This window comes from Macaca thibetana, chromosome 8 (genome assembly GCF_024542745.1).
Source record: "Macaca thibetana thibetana isolate TM-01 chromosome 8, ASM2454274v1, whole genome shotgun sequence".
NCBI classification, from domain to species: domain Eukaryota; kingdom Metazoa; phylum Chordata; class Mammalia; order Primates; family Cercopithecidae; genus Macaca; species Macaca thibetana.
In genome coordinates this window covers 88,787,319-88,801,477 of record NC_065585.1, presented here as the reverse complement: position 1 = coordinate 88,801,477, position 14,159 = coordinate 88,787,319, and the positions used below count along the sequence as shown (strand labels likewise).

General features: G+C 43.5%; 2 protein-coding genes and 1 non-coding gene across 7 annotated transcripts in view; 2 read left to right on the top strand and 1 right to left on the bottom strand.

The window, feature by feature from the left end:
• Positions 1–14,159, top strand: part of CHCHD7 (coiled-coil-helix-coiled-coil-helix domain containing 7) — a 1,019,570-nt gene that overhangs the window by 695,718 nt on the left and 309,693 nt on the right. The gene's annotated exons all lie outside the window — the stretch shown is intronic.
• LYN (LYN proto-oncogene, Src family tyrosine kinase) overlaps positions 1–14,159 on the top strand; it is a 138,774-nt gene that overhangs the window by 22,466 nt on the left and 102,149 nt on the right. The window lies entirely within an intron of this gene.
• LOC126961922 (small nucleolar RNA SNORA1) lies at positions 1,319–1,451 on the bottom strand. The gene has a single exon (XR_007728502.1). It is a non-coding gene; the product is annotated as a small nucleolar RNA SNORA1 (small nucleolar RNA).

Genomic DNA, 14,159 nt, shown 5'->3' with positions numbered 1-14,159 from the left:
AAGGCCAGGCCTTGGACGACTTCTTGGGCTCATGCATGGGATTCTTCTTTTGCACACCTGTGACCTCCCTGGAACTACTTCTGGTGGTTTCCCTGGACTTAGTAGTATCCCCCAAATCTGGCAGCCTAGGGCCTGGCGCCAGGCAGAGGTATGTATTGCTCCCGCTCTGTGGGGTCAGGTAGGGCTGGGGGAGGTCCTGAATGAATATTTTCAGTGCTGATTCAGAAAGAGCATGGGGCGTACACTTAAGGAAACCCTACCTGGGAGCTACAGCAGCACTGCTCTATCCTAGGCTGACCACTTCAGACCTTTCCAACGCAGAGCTGGATGTGGCTAGGAACCGGCTCCCAGCTGAATAGCTTGTGCTGAGTCATTATCAAGTTACATTTCCTGGCTCAATCAAAGATAAATAGAGAAGAACCTAAAGCAAAAATGACATTTGGACTGTGATTTGGGTTAATATACTACCTCAGGACAGCAATGGAGTCATGGCTGCACAAACACAGGAAAGGATCTGGTTGCGGAAGCCAAGTGAGTCAGTAATGATGTATCATCATTCTAAAAAACCTAACAGTGTACTTTCTTTTTTTTTTTTTCTTTTTTTCTTTTTTTTTTGAGAAGAGTTTCGCTCTTGTTGCCCAGACTGGACTGCAATAGCACGATCTTGGCTCACCGCAAGCTCCGCCTCCCAGGTTCAAGCAATTCTCCCACTTCAGCCTCATGAGTAGCTGGGATTGCAGGCATGCGCCACCACACTTGGCTAATTTTGTATTTTTAGTAGAGACAGGGTTTCTTCATGTTGGTCAGGCTGGTCTGGAACTCCCGACCTCAGGTGATCAGCCCACTTTGGCCTCCCAAAGTGCTGGGATGATAGGCATGAGCCATCGCGCCTGGCCATAACAGTGTATTTTCTTTCTTTCTTTTTTTTTTTTGAGACGGAGTTTTGCTCTGTAGCCCAGGCTGGAGTGCAGTGGCGTGATCTCGGATCTTGGCTCACTGCAACTTCCGCCCTCCAGATTCAAGGAATTCTCCTGCCTCAGCCTCCCAAGTAGCTGGAATTATAGGTGTGCTCCACAATGCCCAGCTATTTTTTTTTTCTAGAAGTTGAATTGTACAAAGTACACTTATATTTTGACACCTGATCCAAGACACAGTCATACACCACATTACAATGTTTCAGTCAATATATAACATACAAAAAAAAAAAGTAGTCCTATGAGATAAGAACTGAAAATTCCTTATTACTTAAATGTTATTTTGTTTCTAATATTGAAAAGTCAACATTTTTCTCCTACATATTTTACTCATAAGCATGGCAAAATGTTACAGGTCTCATTGTCACCACTGCAATATGCATACTGTGATGGAAGCATAACCTGTCTCAGTTTAGCCACATTAACTATTTTTGAACGCCATGATCAACAATGCCCATTCTCATCTAGAATGAGGTTTTTTTTGAAACGGAGTCTCTCTTTCTGTCGCCCAGGCTGGAGTGCAGTGGTGCGATCTCCACTCACTGCAACCTCCACCTCCTGGGTTCCAGCAATTCTCCTGCCTCAGCCTCCTGAGTAAAGTAGCTGGGACTACAGGCGCGTGCCACCACACCTGGCTAATTTTTATTTTTTAGTAGAGACAGTGTTTCATCATATTGGCCAGGCTGGTCTCGAGCTCCTGACTTCGTGATCCGCCCACTTCAACCTCCCAGAGTGCTGGGATTACAAGTGTGAGCCACTGCGCCTGGCCTACGCCCAGCTAATTTTTGTATTTTTGGTAGAGATGGGGTTTCACTATGTTGGCCAGGCTGGTCTCGAACTCCTGACCTCAAGTGATTCGCCCACCTTGGCCTCCCAAAGTGCTGGGATTACAGGCGTGAGTCACTGCGCCGGGCCTGGTACTTTCTTGAATGGGAAGTTGTCTTCATTGTGAGCAGCTCTTCTTTGAGGTGTTTATTTAAAGTATTCAAAAGAACAGAGATTCCAGTAGGGAACAATGAAAATATTAAGGCTTCTGTATCATGCCCTGTGAGGGAAAGTAGACAAAGACGAAATAAACTTCAACAAGAGACTAAAAAATTACTTGAGTGCTTTTGATTAGCAACTTTTCATGAGCTGAATAGGTTGAAAGTTTGCTGCTTTCCTAAGTTTTCCCTTTAACATCAGGGATAAATCATTTCCCGGAAGGATAGTTTTCACTGTAAGCTCTTTCTGTTTCTATGTTGATAATCTAATTTGAATAATTTAGGTTTATTGAGACCTTCCTTTTGAAAGTAACTTGTTACCTATGTATGATTAACCTGGCTATTATTCTAAATGTAGAATTTAAAGTGTTTTATCCAGGCTGGGCATGATAGCTCACATCTGTAATTCCAGCACTATGGGAGGCCAAGATAGGAGGATTACTTGAGCCCAGGAGTTTGACACCAGCCTGGGCAACATAGAGACCCTATCTTTACAGAAAATAAAAAGAAATTAGTCAGGCATGCCGGCATGCCCCATAGTCCCAGCTAGCTACTTGGGAGACTGAGATGGGAGAATCTGCTTGAGCCTCAGAGGTCGCAGCTGCATTGGGCTGTGATTGTGCCATTACAACAGAGTAAGACAGTGTCTAAAAAAAGAAAAGTGTTTTATCATTTATATAGAGCTTGGAGTTTCAAACATAAAGTAGAATTACTTTATCACTTGTAAAAAATTTGTTCTCTGAAAGTTGATAAACAATGAGGTAGAATGACTCCTGAAATTAAAAAAAATAATAGCAGGACTTTTATAGATAAATCTGAAATAAGTACAATGAACAATTTTTTAAATAAAATATACCCTGAAGCTAATACTTTGTAAATACTACCATTTTCTTTATGGCTATAGTGTAACCAAATTCAAGAGTAACTAACTCAATTATTTGACTGTCGGGTTGATGGAACGAAAATACATTTCTTAGAATATGATATGAAATATGATACGAAATTCAACTTTACTAAACTTGACTGAACACCAGCAAATGTATTTACAATCCTGGGTTCTATTTGTCAATCACAGCTCACCCTGTTTTCTGAGCATTTTTTCTGTTCTGAGTTCTGGTATGGGGTTAGGTTGGCAGTGGATAAATTCCAGTCCCCACTCTTTAATAGGGCTGGAATTGTAATGCCACACAAGATAATTTCTGTATGTGTTACCCTGCAGATCATGCACCTATAAAAGATAAAGACATGGCCAGGCACGGTGACTCAGCGTGTAATCCCAGCTACTCGGGAGGCTGAGGCAGGAGAATTGCTTGAGCCTGGGAGGTGGAGTTTGCAGTGAGCCGAGATCGCGCCACTGCTCTCCAGCCTTGTAACAGAGGCAGACTCCGTCTCAAAAAAAAAAAAAAAAAAAAAAAAGCCGGGCGCGGTGGCTCAAGCCTGTAATCCCAGCACTTTGGGAGGCCGAGACGGGCGGATCACGAGGTCAGGAGATCGAGACCATCCTGGCTTACACGGTGAAACCCCGTCTCTACTAAAAAATACAAAAAACTAGCCGGGCGAGGTGGCGGGCGCCTGTAGTCCCAGCTACTCGGGAGGCTGAGGCAGGAGAATGGCGTGAACCCGGGAGGCGGAGCTTGCAGTGAGCTGAGATCCGGCCACTGCACTCCAGCCCGGGCGACAGAGCAAGACTCCGTCTCAAAAAAAAAAAAAAAAAAAAAAAAAAAAAAGATAAAGAAACATAGATGGTTTCCATTGCTATGATTTCAATTCTAAGGTGGAGCTCAGGGTTTGACAAGGTTCCCTACATTGTTGGACTGTGCATTTTACCCTTTCTCAAAAGCAGGTAAGGTTGTAGTGTGGGATGTCACTAGTGGTTCTCAACCTTGGCTGCTATTAGAATCAGTGGGGAGCATTTAAACCTCCCCATGCCCAAGCTGTTCCCTAACCAATGAAATGGGAATGGTGGAGGACCCAGGCATCAGTATTTTTTAGAGTTCCCCGGGTGATTCTGTTTGTGTACCAAGGGTGAGAATCATTTTACTAGATTCAGCTATGTGGGAGTCTTTGGGCTATTTTAGAAAACATGGTGATCTGGCTGGGCGTGGTGGCTCATGCCTGTAATCCCTGCACTTTGGAAGGCTGAGGCAGGTGGATCACCTGAGGTCAGGAGTTCAAGGCCAGCCTGGCCAACATGGTGAAACCACATCTCTACTAAAAATACAAAAAATTAGCCAGGCATGGTGTCAGGCACCTGTAATTCCAACTACTCCGGAAGCTGAGCAGGAGAATTACTTGAACCCGGGAGGTGGAGGTTGCAGTGAGCCGAGATCGTGCCATTGCACTCCAGCCTGGGCAATAAGAGTGAAACTACGTCCAAGAAAGAAAGAAAGAGAGAAAGAGAGAAAGAGAGAAAGAGAGAGAGAGAGAGAGAGAGGGAGGGAGGGAGGGAGGAAGGAAGGAAGGAAGGAAGGAAGGAAGGAAGGAAGGAAGGAGAAAGGAAGGAAGGAAGGAAGGAAGGAAGGAAAAGAAAGAAAGAGAAAGAAAGAAAAAAGAAAACATGGTGATCAGTGAATTAAGGTGGCCCTGTTAATATCCAGTCAGTTCCCACATGAATGTCAGATGTCCTGGAGTGCTGAGACGTGTCCAGAATTGCTAGCTACCCAGCTAGAAAAGCTACCGCAAGCTCATCTTGAGAAAAGGAAACTACAAAGGTCCCAGTTTAGAGGATAGATAGTTTCCCAGGGTTGGAGTCCTTTCTTTTCCTAGTCACCCCCAAACACTTAAGAGGCCTATGGGGTGGGCAGGGGAGCAGGGAGAGCCTCACTCCTCTGCCATCTGTTGGGAGAGCCTCACTCACCAAAACCCCGTTGCCTTTCCTGTGTCATATGCATCATGTGAGTGCATGGAGCTTCCCTTGCTCCAGGGACTTCCCGTTCAGGCCTGGAGCGTCTCCCATGCCAAAAGCCCACTCCTCTGTTCCTGGGGCACATCTCTGGCAGTCCCAGAGGTCGCCCATTCATCCTGACTTGTGGAAAGAAGCCCATGGTGAGAAAGGGGCATGTAGTTGGAAACCACCAAGTGCAGCATGGTTCTACATAACTCGCAGCGTTCAGTGGTTCGATGGTGTTCTTTTTCTTTCTTTTTCCATAGAGTAGTTTATCTGATATGTGCAGATATGCAGCACCTGTTTAGTTAGAGGGCTGGGATGGTGAGGTCGCCCTGTAAACTCTGGGCAAATTACTCCATTTCTGAGTCATCTTTGGCCATCTGTTAGAATTTCTTATCAGGATTTAATAGGGGTTGGTTGTGAAAGAGTATATGAAAATGCTTTGATAAAAAAGAAAATAAGTGGGCCAGGCACCGTGGCTCATGCCTGTAATACCAGTACTTTGGGAGGTTGAGGTGGGAGGACTGCTTGAGGCCAAGAATTTGTTTTTTTGTTTTGTTTTGTTTTGTTTTTTGACAGAGTTTCAATGTGTCGCCCAGACTAGAGTCCAATGGTGTGATCTTGGTTCACTGCAGCCTCCACCTCCTGGGTTCAAGTGATTCACCTGCCTCAGCCTCCCAAGTAGCTGAGATTACACGCGCCTACACCACGCCTGGCTAATTTTTGTGTTTTTAGTAGAGACGGAGTTTCACCATGTTGCCCAGGCTAGTCTTGAACTCCTCACCTCAGGTAATCCACCTGTCTCGGCCTCCCAAAGTACTGGGATTACAGGCGTGAGCCACCGTGCCTGGCTGAGGTCAAGAATTTGAGATCAGCTTGGGCAACATAGCAAGACCCAGTCTCTACCAAAAAAAAAAAGAAAAAGAAAAAAAAAGAGAGAGAGAGAGGAGAGAGACAGAGAAAATAAATGAAATGAACCCCATTTAAACAACAGTTGAGCTGAGGTGTCAGCCGCCAGATGGAGGAATAAGGAACAGCTCTCCTGTAAGCTGAGAGTCCTGTCCTTAATAACCCTGTCCTATTGATTTTTCCTCTTCCTGGATCATGAATGCTTGCTCAGTGAACCATTGCCATCCCTTACAAAACAGACTGACCAAATGCTGGCAAGGATCAGGGAGATGAGTATAAACAGGTATAGCCACTTGCAGGAAACCTTTTGGTCATTTCTTAGAAAATCCACATACACCTGCCTCATGACCAAGGAATTCCACTTCTAGGTATTAATCCAAGAGAAAGAAAAACATAGGTCCACGAAAAGACATGTACAGTTCTATATATGGCAGCTTTATTCATAATATTATACAACTCTGGAAATATCTCAGATGTCCATTATCAGAAGAGTGGTTCAAAACATTTTGATATATTCATAAAATGGGATACTACTCAACCAAAAAATGAGACACTGATATATTAAACACTGATTGAATCTCAAAAACTTTTTTTTCACCTATAATGTGTTCTTTGATAAACATTATTTTCAATAAAATAAGTCAAACAGATGAGAATATGCACTTCATGTCTGTGAAGTTCAGGAACAGTGGTCATGAGAGGGGATGCCTTAGAAAGGAGCACAGTGGGCCTGCGAAGTGGCAAGGAAACTCTGTGTCTGGTTTTGGAACGTGATTACGTGGGCACATACATCTATCAGAACTGATGTCAGCACAGTTAGGATCTTTACCTTTCATTGTAGGTGCTTTTTTTTGGTGGAAAATCAAACTTGGTTGGGCATAGTGGCTCACGCCTGTAATCCCAGCACTTTGGGAGGCCCAGGTGGAAGGACTGCTTGAGCCCAGGAATTGAAGACCAGTCTAGGCAACATAGGGAGACCCTGTTTCTACAAAAATAAAAAATTAACAGGGCGTGGTGGTGCACACCTGTGGTCCCAGCTACTAGGGAGGCTGAGGTGGGAGAATTGCTTGGACCTGGGAGGTTGAGGCTGCAGTGAGCTGTGATACGGCCACTGCACTCCAGCCTGGGTGACAGAGTGAGACCCTGTTTCACATAAATAAGTAAGTAGTTAAAATAAATAAACACAAATTTTTAAAAATGTATATTTAAATAAGAGAAAGGGCAGAATTACTGTTGCAAACAGTTTATTACCTTAGCAGATCGTAAGGGTTGAAACCAAAACTTCAAGTTTTCTTTAGAAACTCCAGCAGTTCTAATGAATAAAGAGGATTATAAAATCCTGGGAGGGATTGGCATATGCTGCTTGAGGACCTGGTCACACTGCTCGTTAGCCATGCCATGGATGATTTGCAGGCATCAATTCCCAGACAGCTAAGCTGTTTAAACTATTTATTTATTTATTTATTTGAGACGGAGTCTCACTGTTTCACCCAAGCTGGAGCACAGTGGTACAATCTCGACTCACTGCAACCTCTGCCTCCCAGGTTCAAGTGATTCTCCTGCCTTGGCCTCCCAAGTAGCTGGGATTACAGGTGCCCCCCCCACCATGCCCTGCTAATTTTTGTATTTTTAGTAGAGTCAGGGTTTCACCATGTTGACCAGGATGGTCTCGAACTCCTGATCTCAAGTGATCTGCCCACCTCAGCCTCCCAAAGTGTTGGGATTCCAGGCCTAAGCCACCACACCCAGGCTGTTTAAACCATTTATAATTGCACATTCCTTTTTAGACATAATTTTCTTTTTTTTACTTATACAGTATTAAAAGGTACAAGTGCAGTTTTGTTACATGGATATATTACACAGTGGTGAAGTCTGGGCCTTTAGTGTAACCATCATCTGAGTAGCACACATTGTACCCACTAAGTAATTTCTCTCTTACACCTTTCCCATCCTCTTACCCTTCAAAGTCTCCATTGCCTGTCGTTCCACATTCTATGTCCATGTGTGCGATTATTTAGCTCCCACTTATAAGTGAGAACATGCAGTATTATCTTAAGTGAAACAATTTATAAAGTCAAATACTGCATGTTCTTACTTATAAGTGGGAGCTAAATAATCTACACACATGGACAATGTGTGACGTTGAGGATTTTTTTCATATGCTTGCTGGCTATTTGTATGTATTTTTTTGAAAAACATGTATTCTTGTTCTTTACTCACTTTTTAATGGGGTTGTTTGTGTGTGTTTGTGTTTGCTTTTTTTTTTTTTGAGTTGTTTGAGTTCCTTGTAAATTCCGCCTATTAGTCCTCTGTTGAATGCCTAGTTTGCAAATATTTTCTCCCATTCTACAGGTTGTCTGTTCATTCCTGTTGAGTATTTCTTTAGATGTGCAAAGCTTTTTAGTTTAAGTAAATCTCATTTGTCAACTTTTGTTTTTGTTGCCTGTGCTTTCGAGGTCTTAGTCATGAATTCTTTGCCTAGACCAATGTCCGGAAGTGTTCTCCCTAGATTTTCTTCTAGTATTTTTATGCTTTCAGGTCATACATTTAAGTCTTTAATTCATCTTGAGTTGATTTTTGTATATGGTAAGAGATATGGAGTCCAGTTTCATTCTTCTGCATATGGCAACCAGTTTTTGTAGTGTAGCAGGACGGGAGGCAGACAAAACTCCTCAAACACCGAGTTAAAGAAGGAAGGGGTTTATTCGGCCAGGGGCATCAGCAAGACTTCTGTCTCAAGAGCCAAGCTCCCCGAGTGAGCAATTCCTGTCCCTTTTAAGGGCGCACAACTCTAAGGCGGTGTGCGTGAGAGGGTTGTGATTGATTGAGCAAGCAGTGGGTACGTGAGTTGGGGGCTGAATGCATCAGTAATTAGATTGGAACAAAACAAGATAGGGATTTTCACAATGCATTTCTTTTTTTTTTTTTTTTTCTGAGATGAGTCTCGCTGTGTCGCCCAGGCTGGAGTGCAGTGGCCGGATCTCAGCTCACTGCAAGCTCCGCCTCCCAGGTTCCTGCCATTCTCCTGCCTCAGCCTCCCGACTAGCTGGGACTATGGGCACCTGCCACCACGCCCAGCTAGGTTTTTGCATTTTTTAGGAGAGACGGGATTTCACCGTGTTAGCCAGGATGGTCTCGACCTCCTGACCTCGTGATCTGCCCATCTCGGCCTCTCAAAGTGCTGGGATTACAGGCTTGAGCCACCGCGCCCGGCCTTCACAGTGCATTTCTATACAATGTCTGTAATCTATAGATAACATAACTGATTAGGTCGGGGTCAATCTTTAACTACCAGGCCCAGGGTGCAGCGCTGGGCTGTCTGCCTGTGGATTTCATTTCTGCCTTTAGTTTTTACTTCTTTCTTTGGAGGCAGAAATTGGGCATAAGATGATATGAGGGGTAGTCTCCTCCCTTATTAGCACCATTTATTGAAAAGGATATCCTTTTCCCAGTGTATGTTTTTGTTGACTTTGTCAAAGATCAGTTGGCTGTAGATTTATGGCTTTATTTCTGGGTTCTCTATTCTGTCCCATTGATCTGTGTATCTATTTTTATGCCAGTGCCATGCTGTTTTGGTGACTATATCCTTGCAGAATAATTCGAAGTCAAGTAATATGATGCCTCCAGCTTTGCTCCTTCTGGACAGGATTGCTTTGGCTATTTGTGCTCTCTTTTGGTTCCATATGAATTTTGGGTTGTTAGACATAATTTTCTTTCTTTTTTTTTTTTTTGAGGCGGAGTCTCACTCTGTCGCCCAGGCTGGAGTGCAGTGGTGCGATCTCGGCTCACTGCAAGCTCTGCTTCCCGGGTTCATGCCATTCTCCTGCCTCAGCCTCCTGAGTAGCTGGGACTACGCTCCCACCATCGCGCCCGGCTAATTATTTTTTTTTGTATTTTTAGTGGAGACGGGGTTTCACCGTGTTAGCCAGGATGATCTTGATCTCCTGACCTCGTGATCCGCCTGCCTCAGCCTCCCAAAGTGCAGGAATTACAGGCGTGAGCCACCACATCCGGCCTGACATAATTTTCAAGATATGTTCAGGTTTCATTTTTGTTCTTTAATTTTATGTATTTTCTTCCCAATAACGCTATAAGCTTAAGTCAAAAATTGTTTTGCTTATAGCTAAAGAGTCCCTGCTTTCAGCCTGCCGTGTGATTTTCATCTTGTTGCAGTTGAATTAGGTTGGTGGCATCTCTGCTTTTTGTAGTTTTTGTATCAACACCTTGTTTTTTGGCTTTTTACTGACCTTTTTTTTTTTGAGACAGAGTCTCGCTCTGACACCCAGACTGGAGTGCAGTGGCACAATCTCAGCTCACTGCAACCTCTGCTTCCCAGGTTCAAGTGATTCTCCTGCCTCAGTCGACTGAGTAGCTGGGACTACAGGCGCCCACCACCATGTCCAGCTAATATATATATATATATATATAATTTTATTTTTTTAGTAGAGACAAGGTTTCATTCACCATGCTTGTCAGGCTGGTCTCAAACTCCTGACCTCAAGTGATCCACCCACCTCGGCCTCCTAAAGTGTTGGGATTATGGGCATGAGCCACTGCACCCGACTGGCTTTTTACTAAATTTTAAAAATTACAAGGTTAAAATACAATGAAACACTCAAGTAATTGCATCAACCATCTCTTTTGTACAGACTGAGATTACTCTCCTGGTGACCCTGAACTCGTAGGGGCAGCAGGTGGAAATGTGCATTCAGTACTTGGTGGAAAGAAGTCTGAATTGGGGAAGTATTTATACATATGTGAAATTCCAATGTACTAGGGTGTCCTGTATTTTATCTGGTAACCCTGAGGGCAGTCCTGTGAGCTGTGGGGCACCTGCCCTGGAGACTGTGGCAGGGAGTCAAAGCGACATGAGTTGGGGATAGGTTTTGCATGTCTGTGGAAAGGCCTTCCTGATGAATTTGATTTGAAGATTGAGAAACAGAGGAATCAAGGGCGACTTCCTGGTTTTAAACTTCAGCACCTGGTGCCCTTTACTGAGATGGAGAAGATGGGAGAAGAGTGGGTTGCGAGTGTGTTGTGATATGGACAGGTTTTATTTACAGGGTATGGTGGGCGTCCAAATGGAGATGTGGAAGTTTGATTCTGAGTGAGCTCAAGATCATCGTGGTGTGTTCTACCACATCCCTTCTAGCCCTCTCCCCGCTTTCTCCCATCTAGTGTTCCCTTGCTCAAATGGAAGGAGAGAGGCACAACTTAGAGCACAGTGTAACTGGGGCAAGCTACCTTCGAGATAATCATAATCGTTTAAACACCAGATAGACTGCTACAAGAAAAGAAATGATGGTAAAAATAAATGTACTTCAACGGAATTTGACTAAAGAATATTTCATTGTGTAACAGATTTCTGTGTGCCCCTTTTGCAATGTATCTCTTAGGATGTGTTGCTAGGCATAATGAAACAAAATGTTTTTCCCAATGAAGTGGTTATTTTGCAATGAAAGCCAGTCAAGGAAAGAAATCAGGCTTGAATACTCCTAGTCACAACCTTTATAAAATCTAACACTACGGTTAGACCATATCACGCCTGCACTTAAGTAGTTTTGGAAATTTTAACCCAAATAAGAAATTCTTGGCTGGGCATGGTGGCTTCTGCCTGTAATCCCAGCACTTTGGGAGGTCGAGGCAAGCGGATCACCTAAGGTCAGGAGTTTGAGACCAGCCTGGCCAACAAGGCGAAACCCCGTCACTACTAAAAATACAAAAAATTAGCTGGGCATGGTGGCACATGCCTGTAATCCCAGCAACTCAGGAGACTGAGGCAGGAGAATCGCTTGAACCTGGGAGACAGAGGTTGCAGTGAGCCGAGATTACGCCACTGCATTCCAGCCTGGGTGACAGAGTGAGACTCCATCCAAAAGAAAAAAAAAAAACAGAAAAGAAAAGAAATTCTTTCATTATAAGAAAAAAAGAAATACACATAAGCACAGTTACAATGTTATATTTCCTGATTAAAAATATATCTTTTTTAATGGACTACAAGTATTATAATTTCTCTTAAAATGGCCTTTATGTAAAAAGTTTATTCTCCTTGACTTTACTTTTATATGATAATGAAATTTCATAATTAATTCTATATTTTATATTATCAATATTTAACCACTAGAAGAATTGATGATGCTACTTATTAAAAATGACAAATGATGTAACAGAGTTAGTGGGAAGTCAGCCTGTTGAAACCATTTTACTAGGTAAGTATTTTGATTACAAAGGGGTTGAATATAAAATGGCCTCATATTAAGAAAACATTTTGCAAAAATCAAAACTGGATATATCCCATGAGTGTTTCCTTTCCCCCAGCCCCTCTGTTAAAATCTTTTAGCAAAAAAGTTTTACCAAATAATTCGCATTGAAATAGAAATAGTTTTAAAGTTTGCTATGTTGCTTTCTTTCCAAAGGTATTCAGATTTTAGTAGGGGACAAAAGTGTACCCTAAGTCAAGTGAGTACAAGAATTACCTATATTGTTTGCTACAAACGCAAATGCCCACAGCCCCCATGTAAAGTGTCATTCAGGGGCTGCCTGCTGCAGGGCCCAAGAATCTGTATTTTTAACAAGTACTCTGGTCATTCTTGGAACTGGCAAATCTAGAAAACACCAGCTTGAATAAAACGATTAAAGTTGTGCTTGCCGAATTTCAACTACTTTAAAGGTACCAGTGGTGGAGGAGAAATAATTGCACATAAATTATTTTATTAATGAAATGATTTAGCAAAGTGTAAACGCCTGTAATGGGCTTGGCAGTGTCCTGGGTGCTGAAGGTACTGAGTGGAATAGGACATGAGACAAGTGCTGTACCTGAAATAAGCACAGACGTGGAAGAAGGGACGTGTAGTTTTGTCTGGGGATTCGGCACAGTTTTTACAGAGGATGTGGTCTGTGAAATGGGTGATTTGAAACATGAAGGAGGCTGCTTATGGGGTGGGTTGTTCTGGGAAGCAAGCAGGTGCAAGGGCACCAGAAGCTATGAAGGGCCTTGGAGATATGAAGGCTTCCTTGTGGCTGGGAGAGAGTATGAGAAGAGATGAGCAGCTTATGAAACCAGGAAGACAGGTTATTGTGGAGCAGTGACTTGCTAAGCTCTATCAGATGAGCAACGAGCGAGGAAACAGGGGAGAGATAAAATCACGGCTGCTTTTGGAAGGATAAGTGGACTAGCATGCAGCATGGAGAATGGCAAGGTGGAGGGTTGTTGGTGTGTGTGTGTGTGTGTGTGCACATATGACAGAGAAAGAAAGAAGAGGGACTATGAATGGCATGGGAAATAAGAGAAAGGCAGGCCAGGTCAGAGGGTTTTTAGGATGGCCGGTGAGGTCCAGGAGGGTCTGGAGGTCAGCCATGGGGTGGAGAAGAGGTTGAGGACTCAGGCACTAATCTAAGGGGAAGGGAGACACTGTGTTCTAAGGCGGCCAGCCCTGCTGCTCCCTGTAAGCACTTTATGTATTGGACATGAAATATACTGAGGCAGCCCCCATGCTTTAGGGTGCAAATGCTCCCCTAGGGTGAGAGTGGAAGAAGAGAAAAGGAGAAGGCTCTTATTTGCTCATGTGAGCTGCGTAGAATTCCTTCAGAGCTCAGAGAGGCACTGTGCAGTAATCAAGCCAGGTCAGCTGCTGGGACTAGGGGCCCAGGTAGGTCACAGCCCTGCCGGCCGGCCGCATGCCTTCTAGGATCAGCCCAATCTCTGGAACCTTTCCTGAGGCCTCCATTTTCAGGAATTTTGTTGGGAACCCAGATAACAGAATGGCCATAGTTGGTGATTATGTTCCTCCTATCTCTTTTCCATCAGCCTCCCTCACTTTCCCCTTCCAGACATGAGAAAACACTGTTTCACTACAACATCCAGTAGATTTACCTAACTGGTAAAATAAGAAAGGCCAAGGAAGTTGCTATTCTCTTCACTCCCACCTATCCCATTCATTTTGTTTGTAACAGTGGAGCCAAGTTTCAAACAAATGTAGAAAAGGTGAGCAGTGCTAATGATGTGTTTCAGATGGGATTCAGGGACAACTCAACTTGAAATTGCCTCTTAGCCATCTGTTTGTGTGCCTGGGGGTTCACCTGCTTTGAATTAGGTTAATTTAATAATTGCCAATTAGACTGGGAGAGTACAAATGGTTTTGTTAGATTAAAAAGTTACATTTTATAATACTTATTGTATTAACCATGGGCTGATGACGCTGCTTGTACTCTGTGTTAAAGCCTTATCTATTATCTGTCCTTCCTTTTGAAAATATCTTTTATTTCAGTTTCCATCAGTGTGTTGCAGCTGTCCAATCTCTCTGGCATTCTAGAATGGATGCTGCCTGCCTTCCATATTGCAACTCATAAGGTTCTTTGCCTGATGTTTTGTGAACATACACACTGCAATTCCAGATACCATTAAGC